The sequence below is a fragment of the Armigeres subalbatus genome, chromosome 1 (genome assembly GCF_024139115.2).
Source record: "Armigeres subalbatus isolate Guangzhou_Male chromosome 1, GZ_Asu_2, whole genome shotgun sequence".
In the NCBI taxonomy this organism is placed as follows: domain Eukaryota; kingdom Metazoa; phylum Arthropoda; class Insecta; order Diptera; family Culicidae; genus Armigeres; species Armigeres subalbatus.
This window is the reverse complement of record NC_085139.1, coordinates 2191792-2218537: the sequence shown is the minus strand read 5'-3', so window position 1 is coordinate 2218537 and position 26746 is coordinate 2191792. Positions and strand designations below refer to the sequence as shown.

The window sequence follows — 26746 nt, the reverse complement described above, 5'->3', positions numbered from 1 at the left end:
ATACAAGTGATTATCATTTTTTTTAAACAAACATTTTACTTACTATGTCTTAAACTCTGAAACTTTACATTCACAGAATCTTCTGACCAAATTAAATTGATATGAATCTCCAAAAAATAATATATTCAACCAACCCGTTATTTCCCTTGTTTGTTTTGTTTCCTAAATTTGCTGTCTACCATCTATTAGTTGTTTGACTCATAACTTGAGCCATAACCGCCCTTGCCCAAACCTGCCAAAACCAGTAAATTATGAATATATTTTGATAATGAAGAATTAAAATTCAATGTTGTTATGCATTAGAATTTTTGGTTCGGTTCATAGCTCACAGCTTGATAACCGCTGGCCCTAGAGACAGAGTATCCTTGCTACAGTTGGCACTGACGAGGGACCGAACGTTCGGACACTGGAGCGCTCCAAGTTGTGGATCATAAAACATTCACGAAACGTGCCCGGATCGAAACTGTTTTGCCGAAATGAGAAAACTTTTATGCTCCTAGCTTTTTCGGAATGGATGTGTAGCACCGCACCATCATCAACGACCTTCTCTTTCTTGAGCCAGGGAGAATCTCATTTTCGTTTAATGAGAAATGGGGAAAACTGTGCCTTGGGGCGCTTATGCATGCACGCAATCTCGGCACAATTATTCCGCACAGTCGTCCATCGTGTCTCCATCCGACGGTAAATACACTCCGGATCGAGCTGCTATTGTGCGATACTGCATGATGCAAGCCGGGAGCGCTGAGGCGAACGGTTCAATAAAGAATCTTGAACCGTTCCGTTCAGCAAGCAGCGACGGCAAAACACGTTCCCTCTATACGCTTTCTTGGTGCGAAGCAGAACAGAACGAGAACCACACATCGCACAAGGCAAATGGCACACAAACCGGAGCGTATGACGGAGAGGCAACGCCACGCCCTTAGACATGATGGCTGCTGGCGTTGGTTGTTGTTGTTGCTGCTGACGGTGATGATGTTGCTAGTTTACGATATGCCGAGCAGAATCCGGACCAACATATATCAGCCTTTTTGGTCTGCATTCTTGGGCTGGGTCGAAAATTGGCGTTGGTGTTTTGCACAGTGGGATTGTCGTGTGCGATGGGTGACAAGCTCTGAGTTGATTCCATTGTTTTATTATCAAGAATTCTAGTTGTCACGAGATTTATTTGGAACTTTCATAAATTGCAACTCTGAAACCAGTGATGGGAAATGTCAAAAAAATGTCATGGGGTTGCTATTACTAATTTGCTAATAACTTTTTTTAAAAGTTATTTACAATTCGGATTTTTGTATTAACATGTAATGCTTAAAGGATCCTACAACTTTGCCAAACAGATCATTGTTCTAAATATACAGTGTGAGGCATGATAACGAATTTAAAACAATGTCACGGAATGTCATGACATTAATGTCATTTGACACTAATTTGGCTCTCGCGCCGCCAATTTCAGTTTTAGAGCAATGACCTATTAGAAAAAGTTTTAGTATCATTTGAGTCCTTATGTTTATATAAAACAGACGATTGTAAATTATTTGTGAAAAAAGTTAATAACAAATTAGTCCCATGACATCGATATGACATTTCCCGTCACTGTCTGAAACACGTATGTGGTCAATAACAATTATTTCATTTTATTGTCCTAGTCGATTTTTTTAATTTCTTGACCCTAATATTCCAAAACAACCCATATTCATTTCATTTATTTAGTTAACATCTAAACAGATAACACTGAATCAACAATTTGACGCCACAATGCACGGTTCGAGGCCGCATCTCTCCATCCTCGGATACGCCCCACGCTCGCCAAGTCGTTCTGCACCTGGTCTGCCCATCTCGCTCGCTGCGCTCCACGCCTTCTCGTACCTGCCGGATCGGAAGCGAACACCATCTTTGCAGGGTTGCTGTCCGGCATTCTTGCAACATGTCCTATCCATCGTATAGTTCGAGCTTTAGCTATCTTCTTGATCCTGGGTTTGCCGTAGAGTTGGGTGGGCTCGTGATTCATCAATCGCTGCCTCACACCGTCCTCTTGCAGAATGCCAAATATGGTTCTAAGCACCCGTCTCTCAAATACTCCGAGTGCTTGCAAATCCTTCTCGAGCATTGTCCATGTTTCATGTCCGTAGAGGACAACCGGTCTTATTAACGTCTTGTACATGATACATTTGGTGCGGTGGCGAATCTTTTTCGACCGCAGTTTCTTCTGGAGCCCGTAGTAGGCCCGACTTCCACAGATGATGCGCCTTCGTATTTCACGACTAACGTTGTTGTCAGCCGTTAGCAAGGATCCGAGGTAGACGAATTCCTCGACCACCTTGAAAGATTCCCCGTCTATCGTAACACAGTTTTCGAGGCGGGCTTTGTCGCGCTCGGTTCCGCCCACAAGCATGTACTTTGTCTTTGACGCATTCACCACCAGTCCAACTTTTGTTGCTTCACGTTTCAGGCGGGAGTACAGTTCTGCCACCTTTGCAAATGTTCGGCCGACAATGTCCATGTCATCCGCGAAGCAAATAAATTGACTGGATCTGTTGAAAATCGTACCCCGGCTGTTACACCCGGCTCTCCGCATGACACCTTCTAGCGCAATGTTGAACAACAGGCACGAAAGTCCATCACCTTGTCTTAGTCCCCGGCGCGATTCGAATGAACTGGAGTGTTCGCCCGAAATCTTCACACAGTTTTGCACACCATCCACCGTTGCTTTGATCAGTCTGGTAAGCTTCCCAGGGAAGCTGTTCTCGTCCCATATATTGAGCCTATTTAAAAAATCGGAAATAAAATTATAAAAAAGCTGCAGTATGTGTGGGCTGACATTCGCTTGACCTTAACCTTAATTTAATAACTTTTTTTTTCTTTTTTTTTTGTTTCTTTGAATGGATTGCGGCCTAAAAATATGGGTTCTGTGAAAAAGTTGACTGAAGAAATGGAAAATTATTCGGGACAACCGATTTGTTCACAGTCTCCTAATAAAATTGTGTACGTAAAAAATTGTATCGAAATATTGACCATTTTTGGACGAAACAATATTCGCTGGGGCAGTAATTTTAAAGAATTTTGAGTTTTCGCCAAATTTAAAGAAAATCTCTCACGATTTCTGACGGAGGCTTACGTCTGTGTTTGAAATCGGAGACAGTCACTAAAATATGAAGGACTTTGAACGTTAATATCTCAGCCGTTTCTCGATGGATTTTTGGACCATTCGATCAAGGAAGAATCAACTCTTTTTCATAGGCGTAACTAGAGTCCCGGTCTAGGTGGGGCCAGGGCCCCAGCTGGTGAGAGATAATTTTTTAAGGCGATATAGAGCACTGCACGCGTGGGCTTCCAAGGTTCTTTTTATGCCTTTGCTGCTCATTTGTCATGTTGTTAACATCACTCAATATGCGAACAATTAAACTGAATTTGCGTAATGGGGTGGTGTGATTGAATCAATACGTGTCTAATTTCCATATTAATTGTGCTAATTACAGGTAAATGAGTGGTGCAGACTGCGGCTTCTTAATCGCAATGTCCTTTACTTGCATCTAGTTTGAGTGTATTTACTTTTTTAATGATTTATGCACAATGTTTTCTTAATCTGCTTTGCAGTTTTAGAAATGTTTTATTTATGTTGAAGATATGCGGAAAGCTTTGAAAATATTTCAATAAAGGGCCGTACCTTCTTTTCAATTTCATGATAATTGTATGATTTCCGATTTTTTAGAGCACTGTGAAGATTGCGATGGCCATGCACTAATAACGTAAGGGCTATCAGAAACAGGAGGAGTTCTGTTGTTTTCTCACGCTCCATATAAATAGAAACCATAATTTAAATGAAAAAAAAAATCTTACATTGTGAGACGGGAAGTCCAGAAAAATCCCTCACTAAATAAACTTAGAAACGAAGATGATTCGTTGATATTATGGGGTGCACAATAAGAAATTTTAAATGCAATCTCTATTATTTTGAGTTTGACTAACCAAAAAGGGCTTCGCAAAGTGTCGTGCAAATGTCGTGTATGACTGAGCCTACCAAATAAACAAACTACTTAATATTTACACTAATGTTTGAGATTCTGCGAGATTTTTGTCAATTTTTTCTTTGTTTTTTAATTCTGGAAATATTTTAAGCATTTTTGAAAAAAAAAACATTGAGATCCGGAAGGATTTAGATTCGAACTCACTTCGGTTTTTAATAGGAACTATAATAGGAACCAGGGTTGGGAAAAATCAAATTTTCAAAAAATCGGGGATGATCAAACTCACCCGCGATCTTACTTTTAAATTATCAATTGATAAAAACTCCCCAGCGATTAAGAATCGTTTGAAAATCGTATCTTGATTTGAAGCACTTACCGTTACATTTTGAACACTTTTTCCTTACTACCATGAAACCATAACGTAAAATAGAAGATATAACGTGACTGTTGACAATTAGCTGATCATAGTAAAGATTAATGTTTGAATGAAAATTCTGTGCTTATTATCGTTTGAGTACACTATTTGAGAAGTTGTCGCCGGCGACAACTCGCCTACTATTTTCACGTAAAAAGTTTTCACATGGAAATTGCAATCATTATCGCCTGATTATGATTCAGCTCAACACTGATAGGAACTATTATTCTGTGAGAAATTCTTGTAAGTTTTCCTCAGAATTTAAAATTTCTGTAATTACGCATATTATTATTTATTCAGACGGTGCGGTATATTAGAGTCTTCTCCATTTGGCTCGATCCATGGTTACACGTCGCCAACCACGCAGTCTACGAAGGGTCCGCAAGTCATCTTCTACATGATCGACCCACATTGCCCGGTGCGCACCTCGCCTTCTTGTGCCCATCGGATCGTTGTCGAGAACCATTTTCACCGGGTTACTGTCCGACATTCTGGCTACGTGCCCGGCCCACCGCAGTCGTCCGATTTTCGCGGTGTGAACGATGGATGGTTCTCCCAGCAGCTCATGCAACTCGTGATTCATTTGCCTCCTCCACGTACCGTCCGCCATCTGCACCCCACCATAGATGGTACGCAGCACTTTCCTTTCAAAAACTCCAAGTGCGCGTTGGTCCTCCACGAGCATCGTCCAGGTCTCGTGTCCGTAGAGGACTTCCGGTCTAATAAGCGTTTTGTATATTGTCAGTTTAATACGGCGGCGAACTCTATTCGATCGGAGCGTCTTGCGGAGTCCAAAGTACGTACGATTTCCAGCCACTATGCGTCTCCTATGCGTCAGGACTATTATGTCCTGCGCGCGTTCTCCCAGGTCCATCACCATACCGCCATCTTCGTCTGCCACATCTCCTAGCTGCTCTTCCGTTGCGAGTGCCACTTCCAGCTGCTGCGCGTATTCTTGGGATAGTCTACCGTCTTGTAGCCACCCAATGTTAAGGCGCGGCGTCCGACTTCGACGCGTGTTGTACACCGTGGACAGTTTTGAGCGCAGGCATACTGCAACGAGGTAGTGGTCGGATTCAATAAACGCACTGCGGTAAGTGCGAACTTTCGTGATGTCGGAGAATAATTTACCGTCTATTAGAACGTGGTCGATTTGGTTTTCCGTTTTTCCAGGACTTGGGCTTGTGCGCTTTGAGCGGCCCACGGTCGCTTTGGCGGGGCCTACTTGCGGATACATGCAGCTTTTTATAGGAATTAACAGGGCCCACTGTAAAACCCCACCACATCCTAGGCAAGCCCCACAACTCGCAGATGGCCTGGGGAGGGATCGTCAAACCCGTATAATTACGCATAGTTAGTGGGAAATCGGAAGGACCCTAAAATGAACAAATCTTGGAATCATTAAACTATTTCTTTTTAACTAGAGTGATTTTACTTATTTTAACTAGAGTAACTTCATCACTCATCATTCAACTAGTCTATGTAAGAACTATTCTTCCTTATTTTACAGCATTATATCTGTTCAGATCTACGTTCTCCTATCTCAACAGTGAGACTGGGATAGTTAAGGGACCGAATTTTGTTGAACAACGAAAACATATCATCTGGACTTGTAAGGACATCCTCAAAAAAAAAAACTTTTTAAGAATTTGATCAACTGTTTTGTGGCATCTTTTTCTTCTTCTTCTTCGTCAATGGCTCTACATTTCAACCGGACTGCTTTTCAATTGATTCTTTGTACTTTTCTTGCAATACTTATGTTCGACTATTTACTATCGATTATTGGTAAAAGGTTCACAAATAGGTAAACCAACCAATCTCGTACATGCATCGCAAGCATGGACATCAAAATCAAGCATCATGCAGCTTTGGATCTAATTCTTATTTCGAACAACGATGGCAACGAAAGCTCTTTGGACAGCATCAGCGTAATCGACCAGCAGCAGTGGCGAGTATTTTGAGTGAAATTTTAACGGAGGGTTCGAGCAAACGTTTGGTTGCTGTTAGTTATTATAATGGTGCATTGTGAAAATAAAATCGATTCTTTTTAGGACCAGCATTTCATATGAAGAAAGGGTTGATTACAAAAAATGGCATCTGTTACGGTTTTGCGTTCGGAAAAACGTTTGGTTGCTGTTAGTAATTGGAAAGGCGCATTGTGGAAAAAAATAGCTCATTGGAGAAAATTCCTCCTATAAACACACATATAAAGAAAACACACACACCTTGGGGTCGTACACTAATTACGTAAGCCCTTTAGGGGGGGGGGTCTGACATTTTCTGACGCTCCATATAAATTAAAAATGATTTGTATGGGAAAAATCTTACATAGAGGAAGGAGGGTTGAAAAACCCTAAAAAACTGCTTACGTAATTAGTGTACAGCCCCTTGCAAGAAAATTTCACGTGTGAATAAATTTCCCATGATTGTTGCTGCTGCGGATATATTTCCGGAACTGATTATCGTTAGTTTCGACTGGCTTCGTGACGTTAGCTGTCATAACTCCAACATTTCTTCACCGATCATAGAGCTGATCAGCATATCGTTGGAAAGAGGAAGTGTGTGTCCTTAATTTGCAATACACCCAGGTTTTTTTTACACGGTTGGAATTCATTAATTTCTCGGTTAACTTGAATTTTCACAGCTTTTTGAATACCCCCTGAATTTTGTTTGATTTTTTGTGAATTTTTTCGTGGGGTCAACTCATTGTTGCATTGATGCTGAAGGTCTTAAACGACTAAAACCAAACCGTGTAAAAAAAACCTGGGTGCAATAAAAATAGAGGCAGCCATATTGATTTTGGCTGCCAACTTGGGTTTATTTTTTTTCGCGGATGAACATTTCGCGGAATAACATTTGGCGGTTTGTAACTTTTCGCGGTACGACATTTGGCGGATTGTACCTTTTCGCCGAATGACTTTTGGCGGAATGTACCATTTCGCGGAATATTACTAATAATAGCTTAGTGTTCAGCACTTCCACAATTATTACCTAAGAGGATTCTAAGCCTAATTACCTTTTTTTTGCATTCGTAGCACGATATTAAGACGTTGAGACTTTTATGCCTAAAAAAGTCGACAAGTTTTTTTACCGATAAATTTCCTAGACCGTTGAACCCAGCCTCCTAGTCTATGCTGAGTCTTGCTTGGCAGCCACGCATCTTCCCGCACAGCTAAAGAAGGCCTCTCAGAATATGTACAAGTAATTTTTGAAATTTCAATTGCCCCTTACAAAGCCTTCATTATATCTGGCAGACGGACTCCTCTTTTTACTTTGTTACAAATAGGATTTTTTTATGAATAATCCTCTATTTGTTCCTTTCGCCTTATACCGAGAAAACGTATTCATTTGAACATGGAATTATATCATCCTTTCGCTTTGTACCGGGGAGAGCAATCATTTAAAGAAGGCATTACCCCTTCCTTCGCGTTATACCAGGCAGACGCATCCTTTTATAGAAGCATTGCCCCTTCCTTCGCCTACCTGGCAGATGCGTCCTTTCGCCTTATACCAGGCAGACGCATTCATTCTAAGAAGGCATTAACCCTTTCTTTGCCTTATGTAGAGCAGACGCGTTTTTTTTTTAAAGAACGCTTTATCTCCTCCTTTCACCTTCTACTGGGCAGACGCTTCCATTTAAAGAAGGCATTACCCCTTTTTTCGCATTATGCCGAGCAGACGCATCAATTTAAATAAAGCATTACACTTCTTTTCACCTTATACCGGGCAAACGCGTTCTTTTAAAGAAGGCATTATCAACTTTTTTCACCTTAAACCGGGCAGATGCATCCATTTAAAGAAGGCGTTACCCCTCCCTTCGCCTTAAACCGGGCAGACGCGTGCTTTTAAAGAAGGCATTATCAACTCCCTTTGCCTTATACCGGGCAGACGCATCTATTTAAATAAGGTATTACCCCTCCATTCTCCTTATACCGAGAAGACGCGTTCTTTTAAATAAGGCATTATCATCTCCTTTCGCCCTATACCGGACAGATGCATTCATTTTAAGAAGGCGTTACCCATCCCTTCGCCTTAAACCGGGCAGACGCGTTCTTCTAAAGAAGGCATTATCAACTCCTTTCGCCTTATACCGGGCAGATGCATCCATTCAAAGAAGGCGTTACCCTCCTTTCGCCTTAAACCGGGCAGACGCGTTCTTTTAAAGAAAGCATTATCAACTACCTTCGCCTTATACCGGGCAGACGCATCCAATTAAATAAGGTATTACTCCTCTATTCGCTTTATACCGAGAAGACGCGTTCTTTTAAATAAGGCATTATCATCTCCTTTCGCCTTATACCGTGCAGATGCATCCATTTAAAGAAGGCGTTACTCCTCCCTTCGCCTAATACCGGGCAGACGCGTGCTTTTAAAGAAGACATTATCAATTCCTTTCGCCTTATACCGGTCAGACGCATCCATTCAAAGTAGACATTATCTTTTCCCTTTGCTTCTTGCCGGGCAGACGCGTTAATTCATAGAAGGGACTACCTTCTTTCTTTTCTTTATACCGAGTCAACGTGTCCATTTCAAGAAGGCATTGTTCCCTGGTATAACGATCGTATGCGGTCATTCAAAGAAATTATTACCTTCTTTCATTGCTATAAATCACAATCCGGATTGCATGTAATTAAGCAGAAACCGGTAAATATTTCAAAAATAATTGATTACAGTTCGACTGGGGTATTTATTGAAATATTTTGGCTTTTTCAGTCTGATATATTCAAACGGGTTTATATTTGCATTGCCCGACGTTTCGGCCCGTTTATTGGGTCTTTTTCAAGGGAAAAGCTGTCTGCCGTTCTTGTTAAGTGTACGAAGAACGGCAGACAGCTTTTCCCTTGAAAAAGACCCAATAAACGGGCCGAAACGTCGGGCAATGCAAATATAAACCCGTTTGAATATATCAGACTGAAAAGCCAAAATATTTCAATTTCAATAATAATTATTCTAACTGAATTCCGCCAAATGGCATTCCGCGGAATGACTTTCGGTGAAAAGGTACATTCCGCGAAATGTCTTTCGGAAAAAAGGTGCATTCCGCAAAATGTGTTTCGGAGATTTGGTACATTCCGCGGAATGTCATACCGCGAAAAAAAATTCCGCGATATGTTTTTCGGCGAAATAGTATACAACCGATTTTTAATAATAATACATCGAATGAAATCGGAGACGAGCCAGCCTCGGGCTGAAAGTCTCCTTAATAAAGACACAAAAAAAATACATCGAATGAAAACTTAGCTCATATTGTGCTTTGTGTCCAAAAATCTTAGGTGTATGTTTTTTCTATCAAAAGTTATTAGTAGTAAGTAAGTAGGTTAAAGATTTACCAAATTATTTTTTTAAGGCCCATCTGATCAACGACCATTATTTTTTATGGGTAATATGATACTACGACGTCAGTTTCTCGATTTCATACACTATTCTATGCCAAATATGTTTTGAAAATGAATAGCATATATACAACAATATTTTATTTGAAGGTCTAACAAGTTTTGAAGATAACACAGCCGCATTCAAGTTATTTTATTAAATAATTCAAGAATTTTGATATCTTGAATTTTTCAGAAAAACTGTGAAGGAGATAGATACTCCTATTAATAATCGGTGACACGTTTCCTATAACATTTCTAAGTATCCTGGCAAATACTAAATCCATCTATAATCCGTATGAGCCATGAAAATAAATGATACGGGATTCCTCCACTAGGCGCACTTATAGTGTATATGAAACTACCAGCTTGGTTCGATATCTCGGGAGCTATGAGATTTAGAAAGTTGGCGTCTTCTATAAAGTTGTTAGGGGACTCTAAACCAAAATTGTTTCCCGTGTGGGACCAAAAATTAAAATAACGAAAATCAAAAACAAATCACCATCCAGCAAACGTGGAGTTTCTGCCGCCATTTTTTTGCGGTTAGAGCATAATTTCACCAAAAGTATCTGAGTTAAGTTCCTAATTGCGAATCATTACATGAGATAAGAAGAATACAAATCGAAGGGATCGCTTCTCAAGGTGCGTATTGAACTATTTGCCGTGGTAGATTAGTCAATCAGTCTGCTTCAATTACAATAGCTTCAATTACAATAGCTGTACGGAATTCTTTAATTTGAAATCCGTCCACGGTACCAAATTCATAAGCTTCATAAGCGGATTTCGATTCATGAGTAGTTGATTTAATTCATTATTTTATCATGCTTTCCGTAGTTTTGAATGTGTAAATGTGAAACACTTTAAAAGTAGAAGTTTTCATCGTCCTGTGCCAATGACAAACGTTTCATTTGCAATCGATTTCTACTTTCTAGTGACTTTTTCATATAATAAGGTGCTTTAGTGTATGGATTTTGATGCCCCACGGTAGTTTAAAATTCATCTGCAGGGCGGATCTAATGTACATAAGGGACAAGTTTGGTTCAATATCTCTGGATCTGTGTGATTTAGAAAGTTGCTGTCTTCTACGAAGTTATTCGTAGTTTGGAAAGCATTTTGTTGAGAAACTGCTTAGTTTAGAATTCATTAGCAGGGCGACACTAGTGTATATTAGAGATTAGTTTGGTTCGATATCTTGGAATCTTTAGTTTGGTATTCATCCATAGGGCATTGCTAGTATTTAGAATTTAGGGTGGGGCTAGTTAAGATTGGAATACATCCGCTTGGTGGCGCTAGTGCATATGGGACAACCGGTCTGGTTGGATATCACGGGATCTGTGGGATATAGCCCAAAAATCTTGCTACTTTGGGACAAACTTTAAAGATGATTATTTTGCCGGACATTCCGAGTTTTCCGTAACGACTGGTGATTCAGAGAGAATTACACTGTGGGCTCTTTCTAAAATTACGTAACACTGCATTTGGTGTTTTTGGACCCACACCTTCCCCCTCGTAACGCTTTTTGTATGGAAGGTTTAATTTTTTTGTATGAATCGTAACCCTTGGCTTGACCCCCTCCCTCCCCCTTCAGCGTTACGTATTTTGTGAAAGGCCCCTATTCTAGGGCGATCTTTACTGATTTATAATTTTTACGGATTTTCCGGAAGGCCATCAGCGGACAAAGATAGGCCATCTGGTAGCCTCACGTGGTCATAGATGATCAAAAAATGTAATTTAACTCCCAGATCGCTCTCAGAAATATTTTTGATTGCGCTGCTCTAGGACGAACTTTACATGATTATCATTTTTTGGACTCTCCGGTTAGATGAGTAAAAACTATGAACTGACTCCCAGATTGCCAGATTGCCAGAAATGATTTAGAAAAGATTGCGCTGCTCTAGGACGAACTTTATGAATTGGCCATTTTTAAGGTTTCCGGTGGCACCCTGTGGTCATAGATGAGTGAGATTTGTGAATTGACTCTCAGGCCATTGTCAGAAATGATTTAGAGGAAATCGCACTACCTTAGGATGAATTGTTAAAATAAATAAATGAATAATTCATTATTGATCACTTTTCCTCTCACCTGAGCCCTTTATTCAGTTATTTTCACATGAGGTGTCTTCTTAATTGGTAAAGAAATAATTTTTTGAGGAGTACTTGGTGGTTTGGTGTCAATTGGTCATCTGACTGAAAAGATATCTCACTTTTACTCAAAGTGTTGTACTTTTTACAACAGTGCGAGTCCCGAAAGGTTAATTTTGATGGTTTTCCAACTTTTCTAGAGATTTTTTCATCTTTTTCTATGTATAAACACTTTTGGTACCAAAAGGCATTGGTGAGAGAAAACAAATGACAAATAAAATAAATCCTTCGCAAGCTTATTTGTGACCAAGAAAGATTATAGAGTAAAAATTTTTGTGGATTACAGTTTGAATTGAGATGATTTGAATATAAAAAATAATATTGCAAGGATGAACATATGATCAAGGATTTTGAAAAAGTAAGGATTTCCAGAATGCTTTTTATGAATTCCATTAGAACACTCACAACAACACTTGTTGACATTTTTTTTTCACAAATTTGAGCATTTGATTTGCAAATTTACTCGTCTTATGATAGGTTGGTTATGACCACTAAAATTACGCCCAGCTCACCGTGCTTCGCTATTCGCTTCTCATGACGCTGATGCCGCAGTAGCCTCAGATGCCTCAGATATTTTTATAACTTTAATTTAGAGAAGCGGCAAGATTCATTCGGTTGCAGTGGTACGTAAGGGCTTTAGTGCCGTTGTTGTTGTTGATGTTGTTCTCTCACGACCGGAGAATGGCTCACTTTCCTCAAAGTAGGTACCTATACCTACTTTTTGCACTTTGGCAAACACAGCTGCAGGCGCGTAAAAAGCTGGTAAAATTTTGATGAAATTTTCGCAAAGAATGCGCCGGCAGCCGATACGTGGCTGCCTCTAGGTTTTATGGTTTCTTACGGTCGTCGGTAGGAAAAACAAATTTTCATCTCACCGTCCCACCGACCAGGTCCAGGGCCGTTTTGTGCTTTCTTCCGTGGCGCATCAGAAGATGAGGACGGCCACCGGAAGAATACGTCGAGAGTTGCGTAATGTCGTAAAATTGCTTCATTTATCTTATTACATAATGTTATTATAGTAATTGAAGTTTGGCATGGCAGCGATGGGAGCCTCCATCGGAAATCATCCGAAGCGAGGAATGCGATGCGGAGGTATGCGAGACGGGTGGTGGACCCAGTGCAATGTTTTTTTCTCCCATGGTTCTAGTTTTGTTATAAAAAGGGAATTTACTGATGGAGCAAATGGACCCTATCGGTATGGAGGGAAACGGCTCTGAATAAGGAGGAAGGTCGTTTCACTTAGTTTGTTTATGTAAATTACAAGCATCATTTGCTATCATGCATTACAATATCATCTATTCTGTTTAAAAACATACGTGAAAGATATTGTATTCAGTTTTTAAATTAATAAACATACTTTATATGAATGCATTTGTTAAATATTGTTTTGCTTTTTGAAAATATTTTCAGTCTGTAAGGTAAATTTTTATAACATAATTCGAAAAATTTTACAAGTTATTACAAAACTGTTCCAGTTGCCCAAAAAAAGGTCCATTAGTTGGATTATTCACATGGTGCTTCCAGCCACGAAGCTGCCACAGTTTCAGTTACTATTTCAAAAAGGGACTGCGGATCGCGCCGCTTTTTCTCTTGTGTATCAATTTCGTTTATGCTGTTTTATGGATGCGCTCTTACTTTCCCCAGCAAAGATTCGACGTCTCCGCCCAACCAGAAACATGGTCCCGGCCCGACAACACATGAAGCGCAGTCGATTGCCGCTCCACATAGACCGTGTCGGGCAATTTATTTCTGCGCGTTCATGAACTTTATTTGCTTCTGTTGTTAATATACTTTTTTTTTACGAAAATATGCTCCGCATGAATCCCAGTGAATGTCCTGCATTTAATTTTAATCTCGTGAGCGCGCACTGACATCGCGGATGATAAGTCGACTGTTTCGAATCTCGCGTCACGCTCCAATGCTGGCCACCCATTCGATGCACGATGGCGCCAGCGGAAACGATTGACTTTTCCTAGCAGAAATCGGCAGCGGCTTGGGATCAACGGATGATGGCTGCTGATTGAATTCGATTTTGCCCACGTTGATTGTTTTTTTTCGGCGTTGCTACTTTTATTGACACAGATAAAATCCTGATTGAGTCCTGCATTTTAATGCAACGGCACGAAAGGAAAGGATTTTTCTCACATTTTTTTTCCGGCGCAGGTCTCAGTATTAGGGGGCACCTTCGTTCCGAATCGTTTGCAAGCGATCTACCGGGTTTTATTATCTACGGGCTTCGTGAAAATGAGTACTGAGTGGATGTTATTGCCCGGCTGGCTCTGCTGCAGATGAGATTTTCCTGGTTTATGGTACTCTAGTAACCAGACCGAGAGTGAACATGGGCGAAAAATAGGTGGGGAAAGGCGGAATGAATGACTTATTTTATTCCCCAGCGGGAGAGCAAATCTCTCGGACTTGGCACAGGTGGATCAAAATATTATCAGATTTCCATTACGTTTCGCAATAAAATCCCAATCCACAGAAGCCGAAATGAAACTTTTTTTTGTGTGTCTTGTGCTGCCTTATGACGTATTTTTTACTACTTTCCAATAGAGCTGCTGGATATCTGCTATCTTTACGAGCACGCTAGAGCTATCTAATCGAACCGGATTGGCGAGGTGGATGAATAGAACTAAGCCCCGTTCATAAGTATTTTGCAGTGGAATTTATTTGACAGATATTGGTAGCTAAAATTTGCTTCATCATCTATGGAAGAGTATCTAACCGTTTGATCTAATAATGTTTATTAACATTAATATAGCAGTTGAATAACAGATAAGGTACTCGTTGTTGCTTAAATGTGATGTCTCTATATTCAAATGTGTCACGTAAGCTTTCAGATGCATCCATTTTGCTAAACGCTTGGGGCATCTACTCGTGTATTTACGACATGGCATGAACAACAAAAACAACTTGAGTTTTGTAATTCATTACAAATAATCTCTTCGATGGTGATCAGATGACCACTTGACCGAAGCATCATAAAACCGTCAATTGATCGGTTTCGATTGCAATAATCTTAAATCGAAATGGTGCAGTCGGTAGAAATTGTTTGATGGAGAAGTAAGAAATTTATGGAAATTAATCCATATCTAAGTAGGATCAGTCAAGTAATTCCATTCAATGAGCCAATAGAAAACCACTTAACATTAAGCACGGAATCACATCTTCCTATCTTGCTCGTGAAACTTTTGGAGGTTCAACAGTCCACAAAACTAACACCTTATCACATCCGGCAAACCCTCACGAAAGTGTAATGCCTTTCGCAGCCGGAGCATTATTTATATCAAAACTCGTAAAGTGGGGAATAATTTCTGATTTCAAATCTCCACACAATGGCTGCGCTTTTGCAGCTGTTGCCCATTAGGAGCCATGTCATAACTATCATTCCTTACTCTCTAAATCATAATCTAAAACACAGAAAACATTCTGCCCTTAATTTTGACAACAGCCAGCGTTCGGGTATAATGCGCCAAACAAAAGAATCGGCGTTTGGAAAAGTTCTTAGATAGCAGAAGGAACAGCCCGGAGGAAGAAAAAACGCAAATGGACAATTAAATCCGGAATGAGTTTTCCCGAATAAAACGAAATTGAATCACTGAGAGGGTGCTCGAACATTGCTTACTCACGGTGTAAAGTGAACCTCAAATCATTATTAGTAGTTCTGATAGCCACGATGCATCCATCTATTAGTGTGGCAGCAAAATGTTTGTTTTAGGGACATACAAGCCTTGAATAACGTCAGGCAAGCCGTGCATGGCAAGCCATTATTTATTTTTAAGAATCTTATTTGTATTTACAACATGATTTGCTTCACTAGCTTTCAGAGAGAATTTATTTTTAGTTTTTTTTACAATGGGGTTGCTCAAATTTATTTGAAGATAGTCTTACCGTCGTCGGGGGTGACAATGGGTCAAATGGGGGTGAGAATGGGTCACTGTTTCAAATACTTAGAATACTTGCCGGATAGATTGAATGTGATTGGGGACAAGAAAACCAAATTATAAAAGATCTTTTTGAAGGGTTTTGATATCCGACCTTCATACTGTCGGTGAGAGCGATGACCCATTGTCACCCCCCAGATCCATTGTCACCCCCGACGGTGGTACTTAGGAACGATACACTAATTGTGAAAGACATCAATCTCCACCTTGAGTCCTTATGTAATTAAAGTATGAACCCTTGTCCGACATTTATTGTCAATAATAACAAAAAATATCTAAGTTTCTCCCAGGCGCTTTTTCACGCTCTCTGAAAATGCATATTTCTTTAAAAAATATTTGTTAAGATTTTTGTATTCCAGACGATTTTTATTTTTAGGTACTCAGTTATAAAGTAATATCCCGATTTTATCACCCCCCTCGTGAAATAATAAAAATAAAATAGGAAATGTGACAAAATCGAAAAAAAATATTTTCAATTTTTTAATTCATTTCACAAATATGAATCAGTTTACGCCTTGAAAAGATAAAATGCGTGATTGGCACCCGTTATTTCTTGTCGAAAAGGCTCAAAAATCCTTGAACGGTACTAAGAAATGATTTTGTAATAAATCACAGGCGATGAAAGTTATTTCATGAAAATCATTGTTGCTTGCGGTATCATTTACAAAAATAAAAAGAACGACTAAAATTATCAAATTTTTTTGGGGTGACAAAATCGGGTTTAAAACATGACAAAATCGAGACGTGATAAAATCGGGTCGAAAACGTGATAAAATCGGGGGTAGACAAAATCGGGGAGTGACAAAATCGGATTGACACTGTATAACTATCAAACCGATTAAATACTATCGATTAAGAACTTTCTCAATTGACATTTGGAAAATTTACCGAAGTTAAAACCGCAGAAACTTCGAGCAACTTTTAGTAGAAACTCTAAAGAATTTTGTGTAGAAGGTCCGAAGCAATTCCCGTCGAAACTCAAATAATTTCTTGTTCAAATCAAATTTTTGAGTGGGGAAGAACAGTTGTGTCGAAAATCATTCGACCGAATAGGTCATATAGGCTAACTGGTCGTTTAGCAGAAAGGGCCTTTTGGCAGGAAATGTCATTTGGCCGAAGTGGACATACAGCTGAAAATGTCAGTCGGCCGAACTGGTCAATTGGTCGAAAAAGTCGTTTGGTTAAAAAGGTCGTTTGGCAGAAATGGTCATTTTCGACTCAACGGAATTTTCAGTCAAATGGCAGCCAAACTTATCGGACAAATGAGAGTGCGTGTTTGTTCGTGTTGTAAATCGGAAGGAGAACGATCGCGCGATCATCGAAGAGTTGGGTTCTGCTTTGGGAAAGAACGTGGCTGGCGCTGTTATGATCTTTGTATTTATTGGATTACTAAAACTTGCACAGGAAGAATGATTGGCAGATCCCAGTCAGCCGTTCAGTTGATCCATTGATCGGAGTATAGACAACCATAGACATCTACAGTCAGCTGAAAATAAGCTAAAAGCTTACCTGTTTGACCAAATGACATTTTCGGCCAAACGACCTTTTCGGCCAGACGGCGTTTTCGGCCAAATGACCTGTTAGGACGAACGACTTTTTCAGCCAAATTACCAGTGCAATCGAAACCAAATGATATTTTTGGCTAAACAATCTTTGATCTAATAATGAATCACATATACAGAGGTTGGTTTCCTACCCGCCGCTGCCAGCATCCAGGCGCTAACGTATATGTAAGAACAGTAAGAACTTTTCACGAAAAACTATTTGGTACCAGTTATGTAAACCCTAGATGCATTTCGCCATACTGATTTGCGAAAGTTAACTCCTAGTGTGCCGCTGTAAACATGCTCAAAGTAGGCGATTCATTGTTTTGAACACATCTCGGGTACTTATTCAAAGGACGTATGTATTTTTGAAAACAAAGATTGAAACGTCGATTTGTCCAATCTGATTGCACTCCTACGCAAACCATCACCACAGACAGGTAGGGGAAGCCTTCTGCTAACTGTTGGCGGTGTTGGATTGCGTGGGAGTGTAATCAGTTTGGAGATATCGACGTTTAAATCTTTGTTTACAAAATCACATACATCCTTTGAATAAGTACCCTAGAAATGTTATTTGACCAAGTGGCATTCGAATACAGCCAGTTCTTTTTTACACGGTTGGGTTTTAGTTGATTATGACCTTTAGCGCCAATGAAACTAATGATCCATATTTCGACCTTAACTGTAAGGTCGTGTTCAGTACCTAAGACCTAAGTCGAGTCAAGTACGATACACTGAAATCGGCCTTATAGTTAAGGACGAAATTAGTATCTGTAAAAATTAAAAAACGGTGTTGGAATAAATGGAACCTGGCTGGATTGGAGCGTGTTCGGAAGACACACCGAGGCGGAGCGTACTGTTGAGAGAGTAAACTTGCACCACACAGATATGTTCAGCAACCGTGGTCTACACGACGCGATGAAGCAGTTCTTCCGAGTAGAAGAGAGTTCAGTCACGACAAAAATAGAAGCTGAAGCGGATGTAAGAGCACTGAAGTTATTAGAGCAAACGACGGTGCTAAAAGATGGTCGGTTCGAAACTGGTCTACTCTGGAATGTCGATAACCCGTCGTTCCCAAATAGTTATCCCATGGCGCTGCAACGACTCAAATAATTGGAACAAAAACTAGAGCGTGATCCTAGTCTGCATCAACGAGTAAAACAACAAGTCGATGGGTATGTGGAAAAAAAATACGCTCACAGAGCATCCAAAAAGGAACTAGAAACAACCAAACCGAATCATACGTGGTACCTTCCTCTGGGAGTCGTTGAAAATCCGAAAAAAAGCCAGGAAAAACACCCGTAATATGGGACGCTGCCGCAAAAGTTCAAGGTGATGAAAGGACCAGATCTCCTTGTGTCTCTGTCGGCTGGATTATGTATTGAGATTCAGACAGTACAACACCGCAGTCTGCGGTGATCTAGCTGAAGTGTTCCATCAAATACGGATACAAGAAAAAGACAAACATTTTTAGCGGTTTCTTTGGCGAGACAACCAGAGGGATGAAGCACAAGTGTACGTCATGGATGTGCAACGTTTGGGGCGACATGTTCCCTATGTATAGCGCAATACGGTTCGCAGAATCGCATCCACGAGTCTTCAACTGCTCATAATCAAAAATCACTACGTCGATGACTTTCTTGATAGCGTGGAGACTGAGGAAGAGGCAGTTGAGCTAATTAGTACGGTGAAAATGATTCATGCAACTGCGGGTTTTCAGATTGGAAAGTTCCACTCGAACTCCTCGACAGTACTATCGCTTCTTGCGGTATCAGCAAAACTTGCTGCCAAGTCCATGAATTTGGACAAACAAGGAGAAACTGAGCGCGTTCTAGGCGTTCTGGTGTGGTTGACAACGGAGGATGTTTTTACTTTTGATACGGCGGTTTTACCGAGTATACAGCAAAGAGCGATACCGTGCCAACGAAGCGTCAAGTTATGCGAGCAGTGATGACCATATTTGATCCCCTCGGTTTGATACCCCAGTACGTAGTACATGGAAAGATACTCATACAGAAGATCTGGAGGTACGGAACTGATCGGGATGAGCCAATAGCTAATTATCTTCATGATATGTGGTATCGCTGGATTGAGTTACTTGGCCAATTATGCGATGTGAAGGATCCTAGATGTTTCTTCAGTGAAGCACTTCAGCTCCATGTATTTGTTGACGCCAGCGAGATAGCACACGTTGCGGTAGCCTATTTGCGATTGGATATAGGAACTGGCCGAAGATGCGCATTAGTAGCATCAAAAACCAAAGTTTCACCATTGAAGCCATTGTCAATTCCCCGACTTGAGCTACAGGCGGTCATGCTCGGCGCACGACTCGCGCAAAGCATTGGCTTCTCATTGACATCGCAAATCGATAGCCGCTATTTCTGGTCGGATTCTTCTACAGTCCTGTCATGGCTGCGGCCGGAGCGACGACGATACCATCAGTTTGTGGAGTTCCGCGTCGCTGAGATTCTCTCCCTGACGAGTCCCTACATAGTTGAACGCTGCCGATGATGCAACTAAATGGGGAAGCGGGCCTGGGTTTCAACCTGATCAGCGTTGGTTTCAAGGTCCGGAATTTTTATACGATCCCGTAAAGCAATGGCCATCGGACGAAGGGGCAGTTAGCGAAACATCAGAAGATCTTCGATCTGTGTTTCTGCACCGGACAACTGTAATCGAGAGTTTGCTTGACCTACTGCGTATGTGTTTCGGGCAGTAGCAATCATCAAGAATCAATGAACTACGAGTGGACACTACAGAATACTGTAGAAAGAAGAATTTACGAAGGCAGAGGCAGCGGCAATGCGACAAAACCACACTCCCTAGCAACACATATGTTTCACATAGGTTACTGCAACGCATATTTGACCAGATTCAGTCACATTTAAGTTGCGGCAACCATTTTGTCTGACTTGTGCTGCTCGGGCTGGTACTACGCTTCTGGTAAAAACTTTCATCGAAAATATCTCCAAACGGTACACAATGAAATTCGTCAGCGGTACTTTATACCCGGCCTTCGAACAGTGATTCGCAGAGTCACGCGTGAGTGTCAGCTGTGTAAGGTGAAGAAAGCAGTTCCTCGTCCTCCAATAAGGGAACCGCTTCCCAGCGCTCGGTGTACGCCATTTATCCGGCCATATACTTTCCTGGGAGTTGATTACTTCGGACCACTGACTGGAAGTTAACTTAGGAAGAGGAGTAGCTAAGGGGTGGGTGGCCCTATTTACGTGCCTCACTATTAGGGCAGTACATTTAGAAGTCGTGCATAGCCTCTCTACGGTATCCTGCGTGATGGCATTCCGTAGATTTGTAGCACGAAGAGGCGCGCCAATAGAAGAATATTCAGACTATGCTACGATCTTTGTTGGTGCGACCCGTCAATTGATTGAAGAAATACGAGGGATCAATAAAGATTATGCAGCCACCTTCACGAATGCGCATATTTCATGGAGATTCAATGTGCCTGCGGCACCACTTATGGGAACTCATGGGAACGGATAATTAGATCCGTGAAAACTGGAATGAAAGCTATAACAGAATCAACGTGACATCCGAATGACGAAACTCTGCAAACCGTACTCCTGGAGGTAGAAGCTGTGGTAAATACACGCCCGTTAACTTATATTTCTGAACATGAAGCACTAACTCTGAACCATTTTCTACTGTGCGGATCGAACGGAATTAAACAACCAGCATCTGAACCTGTGGACAGCGGATCTGCTTTGCGGAGTAGGTACAAGTTTGCACAGTAACTGGTAAATAGTTTTTGGCAGAGATGGCTCCGAGGGTAAATCCAATGCTGAGTCGCCGACCAAAGTGGTTTGACACCGTTAAAATAATATAGCCTGGAGACATTGTAATTATCATGGATGAGAAGGTAAAGAGTTCGTGGATGAAAGGTCGCGTCCTAGACGTAGTTAAAGATAGAGATAGCGATTTTAGATGTTGAACCCTAAGACAGTGGAATTTCTGTAGACTACGCTTTGGCAGTTGGTCACGGGGTGGGGGATGTTGCCGCTCTCACTGTGCAGCAGTTGCAAGAAGACAATGAATGACCACCTGACCGATCCCTCGCGTTTTAATTGACGTCCAACAGCACTAATCGGTGCCAACGCACATAGTCATACGAATAGGAGTCCCCAGCCTGTGTAAATCTTATGGAAGGAGGTCGCGACCCCCCAACTTTGGGAAGCTATGGTGTAGTAGATGATAGATTTGGATAAAATTGATCGACCAAATAGGTTATTAAGACAAAATGGTCGTTTTGCAGACAGGGTCATAGGATAAAAATGTCATTTGGCCAAATGGTTCGATATTTTTAGCCATTCAGCCGTTCAGCAAATGACATTTTCGTGGCCAAAATGACTCTTTCGAACAGACGAAAATTCTGGCCAGTTCGGCCGTATGTCGCTTTCGGCCAAACCGTTCCTGACCTAACATTGTTTTTTTTTCTATCAAATGTTCGATTCGACTAAATGGTTTTCGCTTCTACGTGTTATTCGGCCAAGTGGCATTCGGTCAAATGACTTTCCGCCGATCAATCCTTCTCCTTTTTGATCAATTTCTCGTTATTTTCCCGTACTCTTGAAAATAAAAAAACTCTCAATAGTTCGAAAAAAATATCGTTGTATGTAATACCAAACAGTTTTCAATCAAAATTTAAAAGAATATCGTTGAACTTCTAAAGATTTTTAGCGAAACAACCGGAAAACTCCTCGCGGAAATCCCAAGAATATTCCATATAAAATTTATAAAAATGCCTTGCAAATTCCAAAGAGTTTCCTATGAAAATCACGAAGATCTTTCAGTGGAACTTCCTAATAAGTTTTCTTTGAAATTCTGAATTGTTTACCATGGAAATTCCGAATGATTTCTCATTAATATGTCAAAAAATTTCCCGCGGGTATTCTGCGGAATTTGGAAATTTTGACGAATACTTAATGGAAATTTCGAAGAACTTTCCGTGGAAATTCTGAAAAATTTCTCTTAGAAATTTGGAACAATTTTCCGTGGAAATTATGAAGCAATTTCAAATATCTTCATTTGGTTATTTACAACAATTTCAAAATTCCATATAAATTTCGTAGATATTTTTTAAGAATTTCAACAAACTTTTTTTTAAGTTCTAAAGAGTTTCAAAGAGTGAAAAGTATTTCTCGTGGAAAAAAATAAATAAGCTGAAAAAATAAAAAATGAACTATTTCAGAAACGAATGCGTTAAAAAAACACTGATTCACGCCCCCGCCACCGTCCAAAATGATTTTCCGAAGAAGCTGTCACCGTTCAAAATTATGACAAACGCCTCCTTCGGCGATTTTTGGACCGGCGCACACCTCTATAGTAACAGGATAGAGGCAGAACAGAAGTGAAAAAGAAGAAGGAAAAGGAGATGGAATAATTAATAATTTTCAATTATTCTTTCGAATTTGTTCTCCTTCTCACATCTGTGTGAGTGTGAGAAAACGTCACTTCTTCACTTCTTCATTTTTATTTTATTTTTTTCAAACGTCTATTTTTCATTTGACATAATTCACCACTCACTTTTAACTCCATATTTTTAAATTTCTATTTCTCACTTCATATGTTTTATTTGTCACTTCTCATTTCTCACTATATACTTCTCGCTTCACAACTCTTTTTACATTTTACATTTCTTATTCATTCCTTCTCGTTTGTCACTTTCGACTTCTCACTTCTTATTTGTTATGTAAAGAGAGAGGTAAGAAGTACCTCACAATTTTTATTTCAATTTTTGCTTAAAATTGTTCTGAATTTTGAATCGAAAATTATTCTCAAAAATTCTCCTGAACTTTCGCGGAAATTCCTCTGAAGTATTTTTACTTGAAGAGCTTTTGTCACAAAGTCATATTGCCTTCCAAGGGACTCGAAGGCAATAGACCTTTAATAATCTTTACTAAGGGACTTTCAGCCCGAGGCTGGGTCGTCTCTTCCCTTATTCTATTTTTTTGTGAGAGTCTTTCATCTTTGAAATCCATTTTCCTTTTAGAGTTCTCAAGCTCGAAATAATTAGCTTCAAAAATAAAAATATTAATGGCATGTAGGCTTCTAGTTTGAAAAGAAATTCAGGACGTCAGAACCCTTTAACGAAGAGCCGTTAAAAGTCTTTTCAGTCTTTTCTTACAAGCTTGTTTCCTCAAAGGATTCACAGGTTTTACTATTTTACTTTTATTTTCCTAAAGACCTTTTTGTACGTGCTGTCTTTTTTATTCGGATGGTCGAGAATAATCGCACTCAATCCTTAGGGTAAGTCATTGGTTTCTTAAGGACCTACAATGTCTATATTGGAATTTCACACAATCTTACTGGCAAAGGCAGAGGCTAATAATACACTTGTTACTGGGTTTAATAATGCCTGGAATAATAATATTTCGACACCCTTTTTAACTGTCTGTTTTGAGATTATTTATGAATAGCGCTCGAGATAAAAGAAAAAAAAAATGATGGGCTTTTTCGTGAATAATTCATTAATACTTCAGTTCGTTATTCAAATAGATATTTAGATGAAACATCACATTAGCACACTCAAATCGACACAGTCTGAGCGTTGGTGTATCAACTAAATTTTCAATCCTAACTCCGTCGTCAAATTTGAGCCCAATCTCAATACCTTTTCCAGGGAACGCGCACTCTAATTAAATGGAATAACCAGATTCCGTTTCCACGTCGCGCACACACTGGGGGCGGGCTACACGATTCCGATGGAAATGGCGCCGTCGACGTATAGAGCAAACGGCAGCGGGCGAATAAATTATTTTTTTACGGCAAAACATTGACTCCCCGAAAAAAAAGAGTGCTGTTCGCTAGCCGCTGTGGCGCGGCGGGAACTTTCATAAATATTTATGCACAAATCGTTGTTCGTATAAATACTTACATAAATTAATTAAGAAGATTTTCTTCAACCCGGCCAGGGTTCTCTCGGCGATTTCGGGGAGCTGAACGGTCGGTTGGCAGGAAATGGTTTGTAAATGGCCTTTTTGTCTTTGTGCTGGAAATGGCTGACTCCGCGGTGATTTTCGGTTTTTGATTTATGGTGCCTTCAAACTCATTGACCAATGAGAGCTTGTTTACTGGCACTTCCATGCACAAGAGGTAGCGATAAGATTAGTTCTTACACGAAATCACACTTTTCCTATGGTTAATAACCGACCAGTAGTTAAATTTTATAACATACTGGTTGGGCTCTTTAAAGAAGAGCAAATTGAACCGTTCTTCAGGATGAAAGCTGTATTACTGACACTTTTTTGATTCATCCTTTTTCGAGAGCATGGACATCACAAAGGGTCTAATAACCCAAAATAAAAATGCAACGAGATGAATCAGTTCAAGGTCACTTCGCAGCCCAGACACATACCGTTCCATCCTCGGAAGCGCTCGGAAAGAAAAGATGAGAAATATTCAGTCCATAACCAGCCAACTCACGGGCCCCGTCCAGATAACTGTCGCTTTTCACGCAGAGAGATATTTATTTCCCATTTATGATTTAAATACCGACATAAACGTGATCCCTCGCCAAGCCAAAGCGACCGACCAGTCAGTCAGTCAGTCGACCCACAATCCCGACGTCCGAGGTAGAGAAACAGAGCGGGACAAACTTCCCGGCAATCTAACGGCCTCAAGAAACGACACACACCGAGGAGGTAGGGCGACAAACTCGAACCGGGCGGCGAAGCTGTGTGTAACCTTCAATTCTGGCCATTAATGTCAATTTTATGGTTTATTGCTTTTCAACTCTTTTCCCATGCCCGGCGCGGTTTTGAATAGGTTTTCGTTATGCAACTCTTGCCTAACGGTGGTTGCACCTTGAACTGAATCCTTTTTCATTTTTTTTTCTAGGGCATGCAATTTAGAGCGGCCTTGCTCGGAAATGGACATTTCTTTTCTTGGGGTTGTATCTGAATACCGTTAGTTCGTGCGTAAGGAGGTTTTGACCTTCAAATAAATGTAACGAAATGCGAGCATTTCGTTTTGGATTTGACCAGCTTTCTATGCTTCCATTTTGGGCACAAAGGGAAGTATTTTCCCTCGCAGACCAAATATCCTAACGGTGCAGTTTCGAAGCTACGATGATGGAACGATGATGACGATTGAATGTGGTGATTCGAGTGAATTTTTAAACTTTGTTTTGTTTTATTTTAAAAAAAATTGCAATGATGCATTTTCTGCTGATGATGTGATGGGAAACGGAAACTGATCATTGTTTATCTGTTCGAATAAATCAAAGCGAAAGTTATGCAAGCGTGCAATAAGCAAGACTACTTAATCTCTTCCCCAAACATGAACATGGGGGTAGATATGAGAATAATGTGTACGAAAATTAAACGGTATTATGACGCTTGTAACAGTTCAACGAAAAATTTTGGCGATTTGATTATTAAGCATTACAATTACTGAAATAAAATTCCAAGACGTATATATTTGTTCCTAGTCGAGTTAAAAAATAATCATCAATTTTATTTTATTTTGTCTATTTTCAGGTATTTACTCTTCGATCTCCAAATGAATTAAATGTAAGTTCAACATCAAAAATATATGCTAACATTATTGAAATAATGGGATTTTCAAAATAATTCTCGATGAAATTCCGAAGATTTTACCGTAGAAATTAAAAAAAAATCAATCTTACGTAATGAAATTACTCTCGCATTTTTGGTTAAGAAAATTTAATTTCGATACACAGTATTCGATATCTAATAAATTGTTATGAATTAAATCTACTAACGGTGGGATTTCAATCCTTACTATTCCATTAAGAACGAACGTATCACACTGTCGTTCCTTTATTGACAATACAAGATCCCTTCGTAGTTTAACTTATGAAAAAATATTTCATTTTAATTTCTAGCTCTAATGCCACCAATAATAAATAGTCTATCTAGGAAATCGATCGTGTAGAATTGAAGTTGCGATTGCCTGAAATGTCTGAATTCTCATTATGACATTTTGGTGCTTTAAATCTAGTGGCGCTAAAATCTGAAATTCACACGAGTTTCACCAAATTAATGAACTCTAATTTGCTCATCCCGAATACAACGAACCAAGTCACATTAGAATACCGGCTTACGAAAAAACGACGCCTCCTCTGTCCCGGTGGCGGAACATACTCTAATGCTCGGAATCGGTAGCACTCTTTTGCATTCCTCGGAAATCAATAGCCCCAGCATAAATTTTGGATTTGTTTGTCTCGAGCTGCACCAGATATTTCGGCTGATCAAATGAAAAACACTGGAAAAAACAGCGATTGACAACTAATGACGTCCATGTTGCTCGTTCAGTCTTCAAAGTAAAAGACTTAAGTTTGCTAATGGTCGTGCCATTCAGCGAAATTTTTTGGGGACCAAAACATTTA

At 40.1% G+C, this 26746-nt stretch overlaps 1 long non-coding RNA gene across 1 annotated transcript in view; it reads right to left on the bottom strand.

The window, feature by feature from the left end:
• Positions 1–24616, bottom strand: part of LOC134219577 (uncharacterized) — a 41095-nt gene extending 16479 nt beyond the window's left edge. Inside the window, exon 1 of the long non-coding RNA XR_009981612.1 lies at positions 24272–24616. This is a non-coding gene — a long non-coding RNA (uncharacterized LOC134219577). The remainder of the gene's footprint in view (positions 1–24271) is intronic.
• Positions 24617–26746: the final 2130 nt, after the last annotated feature.